This window comes from Brassica oleracea, chromosome C2 (genome assembly GCF_000695525.1).
Source record: "Brassica oleracea var. oleracea cultivar TO1000 chromosome C2, BOL, whole genome shotgun sequence".
Lineage (NCBI taxonomy): Eukaryota > Viridiplantae > Streptophyta > Magnoliopsida > Brassicales > Brassicaceae > Brassica > Brassica oleracea.
Genome location: NC_027749.1, coordinates 47769753 through 47779330, shown reverse-complemented (window position 1 = coordinate 47779330; position 9578 = coordinate 47769753). Strand labels below are relative to the sequence as shown.

General features: G+C 35.1%; 1 protein-coding gene and 1 long non-coding RNA gene across 4 annotated transcripts in view; both read right to left on the bottom strand.

Annotated features, from left to right (window-relative positions):
* LOC106321293 overlaps positions 1 to 9578 on the bottom strand; it is a 44473-nt gene that overhangs the window by 19901 nt on the left and 14994 nt on the right. The window lies entirely within an intron of this gene.
* Positions 8388 to 9578, bottom strand: part of LOC106321314 — an 11233-nt gene continuing 10042 nt past the window's right edge. The window contains exon 4 of the long non-coding RNA XR_001266042.1: positions 8388 to 8515. This is a non-coding gene — a long non-coding RNA (uncharacterized LOC106321314). The remainder of the gene's footprint in view (positions 8516 to 9578) is intronic.

The window sequence follows — 9578 nt, the reverse complement described above, 5'->3', positions numbered from 1 at the left end:
GCACTGTCGATTTCTGTTTAAATTAGGAAAGTAGGAGAACCCTAGTTTCCCAGAGGTCCCATATATCTGCTAATACCACACGCTAAGCAATCAGAACACGAGATAACAACGATAAAGTATAAGAAATCGTAAAAAGGGGGAAAAGAGAAGTCTTATTCCGAATTTGCGTATGAGCGTTTACAACAAGGTATAAGCCTGGGCTCGAGAGCTGTCGGCGAGATTCCTAGTTCTAACAACCCTAAGACGGCTAAACCGAATTGAGTCGCAGCTCGAATAACAAAAACGTAAAGTTGCCTAATTGCTCCAAGTGCTAAGTTTCCTCTGAAAAGTTCTCTCTCCATGCCTCTCGCCTAGGACTCCTTATATACTGGCTCCTAGGTCGGTTTACGCTTTTCCTCTTCTACCCTTAAGCCGTCATAGCATAAAAATTAAGGTATTGCCTCTCGCCTAGGACTCCTTATATACTGGCTCCTAGGTCGGTTTACGCTTTTCCTCTTCTACCCTTAAGCCGTCATAGCATAAAAATTAAGGTATTGCCTCTCGCCTAGGACTCCTTATATACTGGCTCCTAGGTCGGTTTACGCTTTTTCTCTTCTACCCTTAAGCCGTCATAGCATAAAAATTAAGGTATTCCATTTTTTCCGATCTTCGTAATTATCTTCAAAATTTCGTATTTATCCGCGGAAACTCGACATTTATCTTTCCTTGCGAACCAAGCGTAAACCGTCATGCGGCTTACGGGCTGTTGGTTAAAAAATCATAAGTTGGGCCTCGAGTCATGTTTTAGGTCCCTTTGGGCCGTCTTTTGACTCGAAGCGTTTATTACGGCTTCTTTCGATAAAGAACGAACTTTCCGCGGTTTTTACCGTAAAGTTTGATCGATGACTTAGACTGGCGGGAAACATGAAATGGGTTCGCTACGGTCTTCGAGAGATAGCATCGAAGGGTAGACGAGAATGCATGGACTAATGTCGTATCGACGTTTCGGAAGAGCTCGGTCGCTACGTAGCTCTTTAAACACTCGATATCTTATATAATCAAATCGTACATGACAAGAGGGCATAAGCCTCTGCTTATATAAGAACTGAAACTTCACGATCCTAAAGGGATTACGTGATTTCATATTCCAAATTGAAAACAGAAAAATAAAAAGAAAGAACCTATTTCAAAGAAGAAAAGGAAAGTCATATACGGACAAGGTGTTGTGATCGACGGAGATCACATTTGATGCTACATCATATTCCCTCTTGTCCGTCTAGATTGAACCTCCAAAGAGTCCACAAAATATGCCCACGTTACATATATACATTAAAATTTATTGTAAAAAATTTAAACTATTTATATTAAATGTTTATATGTATTACAGTCAGCTGCAAAAGAATTGATATCAATAGGTTGAATGATTTCAAGTTTCCTCCTCCATCTTCTACCAGGAATGTAGATGCCTTCAAGTCCAGAACGAACAGAGAAGAGCTCTTCAGTCCCAGACTTCTGACGGTTCCAAAGGGATACCCCGGAAAAGATAAAAGCTCTTCAGTCCCAGACTTGTGACTGTTCCGTAATGTTTGACCTGAATAACTGTCCCAGTCTTCAAGATCAAATGATGGTTTGGAGCTTTGAGTTTTTACGGGTCCAGTAACTGATGCAGTGTTCGGTGCCGGCAGAGCTGACAGGGAGTAGCTTCTAAAATGGCCGAATGAGAAGAGCTGAGATCCTGAGCCAGAAGAGAGTGATGGCTTGTGTGCACTGCTGCTGATACCTGGGGTAGAGCTTATAGGAGGTGGTAAAGAACGGGGTTGCTGAGAAATAGTGCTATCCAACGGTATCAACCACTTCAAAAGGTTCCCATATCGATCCTTGTGTTCATGATCAGAAAGTTGGTCCCTGTCCTAATGCTACTCAAATTGCAATATCTCAATGATGGGTTCTTTGGGACAGTCAACAATACAAACTTGTAAAGAGACCTGCACCCTTCCAAATAAAAGCATTATGTGAGAATCAGTAGGTTAATACAACTTATAAGAATTACCCTCACATACCACTATGTCTCCATTGGGTAAAGCACATCATTTTGGCTTACTTCTAGCTACACCTCCAGCAACATTAGGATCGAACCCTCCTCTATCTACAAAAGCACTAACACAAGGTCTCTCTTTCCCGCTTTTCCTCTTTTCATCTAACTCTGTATCTCCCACCAGAGAAGTTTTCTTTGACCCAAGCGGCTCACCAGACTCTGCAATCCTAACAAATAAATGAGGCTTCTAAACCCTGGAAAGCAAGTCTTCTGTTCTTCTCTTATGATCTTCCATCCTCAAGATCGATTCGCCATCAGATACGTCCTTTTGTGAATCCAAACCCTCTTTACCAGGATTGTTACCGTTCTGAGTTGCAAACTGACCATCAGGGCTCAATTCTCCATTCCCTGATGGTGTACTCGTCCCATTGTCAGAGAGCTTTCTCTGTACAGTTATGTTCATCACCTCAGCAACGTTTGGCATGTATAAACGATAGAAACAAAAATTACAAATCTTTATTATATATGAACATTACAAAAAAATATATTTTTTTAAAAAAAACAAGTGTGTGCATATGCATGCTTATCTTGTTGTTTCCTCACCATGGATAATATAAATTTTGATTAGGATGGGGTGTTGAACTGTCGAAGCTATCCGTGATTGATCTTTTTAATAAAGTTGTAACATCCCATATATTGAAAGGCTTAAAGAGAATTGATTTGGCTACCTATGTCACCAAAGTTGACTTACCTTTTCTGTCACAACTCCGTTTAGAACTCCAGAGTTAAGCGTGCTTGGGCTGGACTAGTGAAAGGATGGGTGACCTATCGGGAAGTGACTCGAGATACCGTGTGAGTGAGGCCAAAACACGGGGAAAGGTCGGGTGGTGATTGCAGAGTCAGTAAACAATGATTTCGAGCATTGGAAAATTAACGGACCGATCACTGGAACGGGATGAGGCCCACGGACCGAGAGAGCGGGCATGGGTGGCCCATTAGCTGTGGGCGGTCGGGGCGTTATAAGTGGTATTAGAACTGGTTAGCCATCTCGGTTCTGACCCGAGAGGCGTCTTGAGACCTGTCGTGGGGCGCAACGAGGACGTTGCGTTCTCTGAGAGGGGGGGAATTGTAACATCCCGAGTTGTGATATATGGAAAAGCTTAAGAGAATTGATTTGGCTACATATGTCACCAAAGTTGACTTACCTTTTCTGTCATAACTCTGTTTAGAACTCAGAGTTAAGCGTGCTTGGGCTGGAGTAGTGAAAGGATGGGTGACCTATCGGGAATTGATTCGCGATACCGTGCGAGTGAGGCCAAAACACGGGGAAAGGTCGGGTGGTGATTGCAGGGTCAGTAAACAATGATTTCGAGCCTTGGAAAATTAACGGACCGATCGCTGGAACGGGATGGGGCCCACGGGCCGAGAGATCGGGCATGGGTGGCCCATTAGCTGTGAGCGGTCGGGGCGTTATAAATTGTAACGACCGTGGGCGTTATAAATTGTAACGACCGTGACCCAATGTGGGTAGCCCATTTGTTTTTTTTTAATTAAAACCCAAAACCCCCTTTTTATTTTATTTTGTCCCACATTGGAAGTTTAGAAAACATTTTCCTTCTTCTATATAAGAAACTCTACCCTTTCTCTTTATTCTCATCAAGTCAAAGTATTTTTTGCGCGTGACGAGTTGTTGTTAAATTATCCGACGGTCATTCACTAGTAAATTTTTCCGGCGGGTTTTTCTAGTAAGCTTGCTGCCTCCATATTCCAAGTAATTGGAATATTTTAGGAAAGTTTCTATTTTAGGAAATAAGTTATATTAGGAAAGTTTATATTTTAGGAAAGTTTCTATTTTAGGAAAATTTCCATTTTCGAAAACTTTATTTTCTGAGACTCTGAGCCTAAGCCGTTGATACTCGTGTTGCAGTTGACCATCTTCCATTGTTCATTCCAGCCAGTGACTAAGGTGAGAGTCTATTCCGTAAATCTCGTATCAGTGTAGAATTCCTCCTATGTTAGTTAGTTTTCGAATCATGATCCGTCAGTTTGAATTGAGTCTGTCTGAGTCTTGATTGTTAGTCAGTTCATTCATTGTAAACTGGAACTAGGGGTCTAGAGGATTCAACCGTTGATTGGATTGTGCGATGTTAAGAAATGATGATGTACGTATATATATATCTATAGTTATATAGTAGGATTGTGTGATGAGTGCGGGGGTCCAGAGAGATCTGGGCTAGCGACGCATATGAGTACTGGGGCCTAGAGCAATCTGAGCTAGCGACGTATAGAGTGCGGGGGCACAGAGACATCTGAGCTAGGATTGTGTGGGGCGTGGGTGCAGAGACGTTTGCATTCGACGCAGCTTTGGAGGGCGGGGGTACAGAGACAGACTGTACTAGCGACGCAGCGTATGTATATATATATATCCGTATGAGGAGATGCGGGGTGTATGGATTAGCTATATGCTATCATCGCATTGTTTGTGATGTGTGATGCTCTAGGCGTTGTGTGTGTTCATGTTAGAGCTAAACTTCCATAGTGGGAGTTCTATTTACTCAAGTCAGTGGTTTACGTGTTTAGCATCCCATACCTCACGGAGTAACTCCCCTGTTACTCACCCTTCCTATTTCTTCCTCTTTCAGGTGAAACTGACGAGCAGGAGTGATTGCTATCGGACTGGTGCTTTGGGAGTGTTATTTCCTTTCTTTTTTAGACTTACGGTTTTTATGCTTTTACCGATAATTTCGAGATTTATTTTGTTATTTGGATTTATGGCTATTTAATGGATTTACGACTTTGGAGTTGACTTTCGAGAAGTAATAAATGGATATTTCAGACTTTTTATTTATTTAAATTATTTTGGAAAATCGGGGTATTACAAAAGTTTGGTTATATTTGTGCGTAGATTATAAATTGACATTATTCTGAGTCTTAAACATGAAAAAGTCACAGGATTATCCATATTTCTATAACTAAATTTAAAACACAGAAAATAATAAATGACAAGATGGAGAAAATTGAACGAAAATAATAAATGACAAGATGGAGAAAAAAATAGGGAATTTGCACTCAATAACCAAACAAAAACTCAAAACTAACTAAGTAACCAATTTCACACTCTCTCTCCTCTTTTTTCTCTCTACCTTCTCTCTATCTTCTCTCTACAAAACTAATTTCCTCTTTTTTTTGGTTATTTCACAAATAACCCCAAAAATATAAGACAGAGTGTGAGAAGGAGTTGACATTGAGCCAAAAAAGGCTCAGATACACATAATCAAGGGAAATTATATCAAGTGTATTATTCTTTTTGTGAACTAAGCATATTCGTTGTAGTGATGCAGAGGTTAATGTGCACCTCAAGGCTAAACCGATGGAGGACTAACATTTTCATCAAGAACTTGGAATATCAAAGCTAAATCAATAGAAAACATGTTTTGAAATAGTTAGACTTGTGAAAAGATCGAGATTGATCAATAAAAGAGCAATAAGAATCATATTAATCAAGTATATAGAGAAAAAAAATTGCCTTACGTACACTGTCTTTATGAATTATGAGTATATTATTGACATTAATTAGGGGGGTTATTGGGCAAAGAATTTTATTGGGCAAAGAATTTTAGAGGAATTATTAAATTTTGATATTCCATTGTTATTGGTTTGTGAATTTTTAAAATCTTAATATAATCCATTGTTATTGGGGTGATGATTTTTAAATTCCACTCAAAATCCTTTGTTATTGGAAAAATTTAGTTTTCATTGATTTTAAGATTCTATTAAAATCTATTGTTATTGGGATGTAAATTTTCTTTGTTTTTACTCAGAGTACTCAACTTTGAGAATATCATCTATACCCGTAAAATTTTTGAAATCAAAGTAATAAAATACACTCACATACAAAAACTCGAATTGAAGAATGAAATAATATATAAATCACAACTTTAACGTAATACAATTCACAACTTAAAAAAATAGAAAAAATATTAAAAATTTAAAATAAAAACAGTAAAAATAGTTTTAAAAAGCACTTTCGAATTTTAAAAAAAATCATTTCAAAAATAATAATTCAAATTTTTTTAAGAAAAATTCAAATTTAAAACATATATTTCGAAACTATATAACAAAATACTTTTTATTTTTTATTATTTATATATCTATAAAGTAAGAAGTAGAAATTAAATTTTTTGGTCATTTTATTTCTTGAGATCTTTCTTGTGACAAAAACTTTTTTAAAAGTTGTTTAACAATTGCCTTAATTGAAATGATTTTTTTTTATACCACCATTAATTTTTTACTTTAAAAGTTAATAACAATCAATAGAATTCTATACAAAGTGATGAAAATCTATGTAAAAGTATTTGATAAAATTTGTTAAATCTAGTTAACTTGTAAAATCCTTTCAACTATTAAAATCATCAAATTCCACAGAAATTCATGTTCCAATAACTCCCCTTTAGAGGAATTATTTAATTTTGAGATTCCATTGTTACTGGTTTGTGAATTTTTAAAATCTAAATAGAATCCATTGTTATTGGGGTGATGATTTTTAAATTTCACTCAAAATCCTTTGTTATTGGAAAAGTTTAGTTTTCATTGATTTTAAGATTCTATTAAAATCTATTGTTATTGGGATGTAAATTTTCTTTGTTTTTACTCATAGTACTCAACTTTGAGAATATCATCTATACCCTTAAGATTTTTGAAATCAATGTAATAAAATACACTCACATACAAAAACTCAAATTGAAGAATGAAATAATATACAAATCACAACTTTAACATAATACAATTCACAACTTAAAAAAATAGAAAAAATATTAAAAATTTAAAATAAAAACTGTAAAAATAGTTTTAAAAAGCACTTTCGAATTTTCTAAAAAAACATTTCAAAAGTAATAATTCAAATTTTTATAAGAAAAATTCAAATTTAAAACATATATTTCGAAAGTATATAACAAAATATTTTTTATTTTTTATTATTTATATATCTATAAAGTAAGAAGTAGAAATTAAATTTTTTGGTCATTTTATTTCTTGAGGTCTTTTTTTTGTGACAAAAACTTTATTAAAAGTTGTTTAAAAATTGCCTTAATTGAAATGATTTTTTTTCTTTTTTTTTTCTACCACCATTAATTTTTTACTGTAAAAGTTAATAACAATCAATAGAATTCTATACAAAGTAATGAAAATCTATGTAAAAGTATTTGATAAAATTTGTTAAATCTAGTTAACTTGTAAAATCTTCTCAACTATTAAAATCATCAAATTCCACTGAAATTCATGTTCCAATAACCCTCTTAGTATATTTAGTTTTTTTTTTGCTAAAATTAATTTGTATAATTAGTTGGTATATCTATTCTTTTCTGTAGTCCAAAAGTTTATAAACGAAAGTGAGTTGTTATGAACATGAACAGACTTACAGAAGCTCCTTCCTCCGCGGCTCTACATGGAGGTGGCACCGGTTTAAACTCCACATGTCGTCGTCAAGTCATCCGCCGCGGCTCCAAGTCGGAGCTTCCCTCCACGCAATATACTGTAATCAAATCTCCAAGACACTGTGAGAGCACCTTCCAAGCCGTCTCCTACGCCGCAGGCTCGAGGTCGAACAACAACAATGGCTTGTTTCTCCATGTTTGCATTTTCAGTTCTCAAAATTTTGCTTTCTTTCTCTTTAGACCCAAGACTATCCAGTTTACAGAAACATCCTCTTGAATTACCCCAAATCTTTCAACTGCGCCATTCTAGACCTCCTACTAATTGCATAGTGGCCCCTCATATTTTGCTTATTTTCATTTAGACCCGAAGCTTTGTAATTTTCTAGAATATTCTCTTGATTTAGCCTCGAACTTCCGATTGTGCAATCTAGCCTTTATTATATGCAAATGTGTGTAAAAATGCAATATAAACATCTAAATGTAATCTAAAATGACTTATATGAACAAAAATGAGATATTAAAAACCTATAAAAATATGAGATATCAACTCCCCCAAAAAATTTAGCATTCTCTTCATGTTGTATATATGCATTATAGGTGAAAATCTAGAGAATTGTTAAGCTATGAATCAGAAAATAAAATCTTTAGCCTTTTTGGAGTGGATATGAATATGCAATACCAAAGGAATTAAGAAGAACAAAAAAATAATTAATTCATGGTTTTCTATATCAAGTAAATGTCATATTGTTTGGAAATGTCCATATATATGTTATTTTTCTTACTCGTCTACTGAAAGAGTTGAGCATGCAAATTTTAAATATATAATGTATTAGAAAATAATGATCAGTACCAAATGAGTAATGAGAAAAATATCGATTTGCATAGTCGTTAAATAAGTCTTTGAACCTTTCAGAATACCACACAAACTGTGTTCTTGCCCATATGAATTATTTCATCTTTTTTTTTTGCAAATTACAAATGCATATGGTAAACAGAGCACAATTCTCGTAGTAAACAGAGCTCTCTTTCTTCTGTTTCCCTTCATTTGCAAAGTCTTTGCTTGTTTCTCCTAACAATATGGTAAACCAATGAATGTGCCTTCAAAGACGATTACTGATTAATAGAGCTTTGATCTGAAAATTAATATGGACGTTTGATAAAATTCTCTAGTTTTGAGTTTGTGCGTGTGTTCTTGTTTTGTTTGGTTGATAACTGATTGAGACATTTGTTTTGTGACTCGTTAGGTTACAACGTTTTATTTTTGATTGATATATGGTTTTGACTAGTTAAGCCTTCTATCTAGTTGAAAAATTAGACCAAAGAATTCTCAGATGTAAACATCACAATGTTAGGATTAATGCAGGTTGATTTGTACTTCTGACTAATTAAGCTTTTATAGCTAGTTTTAAAACTGGACCAGAGAATTCTCAAATGTGTTTGAACCATCCGAATGTTATGATTTCACGTTGGCGTGTGCCAAATAGCTTATCTGCTCCAAGCTTTGGCTGGTTTTCATAAGCTTCTCCTTTGTTTCGTCTGTAAGGCTAAAGGAGTGTCTTGGTTATGCACTTGGTAGTGCAATTCACTTGAAGTCTAAGACTAAAAGGTTATATATGTGTTTGTTTCTTCACATATCTATATGAGTATTTGTTTTAACAGATGTACAACTGAAGTAAAATACGAAGTCGGGATAAAGATGCGCTTATACTCAATTTTAATTTTTATTATTGAGTTTTACTAATTTGGTTTGTATTTGTAGGAGAGTCTTGATGAGAGGCTATTTCAAAGTTACAAACATGAAGGGCTTTTGTCAGATGATTATGGTATGTCTTAGTCATGGAATCTGTTGGGATAAGGTTGAAAGAAGATTGAGAGAAAAGGCAATCCTAATCCTATTTGTGTTGAGATTATAAAGAGATAAAGATAAAGAGATTGTGATATATCTAGATATGATATTACTTATAGGAAAAGGATTGTAAACATCTATATATAAAGATGTCGAGAGAGAGATGAGAGGTGTGAGGAATATTGTGATTGTGAGAGCTTAAGTTTTTGAGCTAGTTTTCTTAAGCTAATAAGAAGAGATACATTCTTATAATCTGTGTGTTCTTTACAAAGGTTTACAACAATAT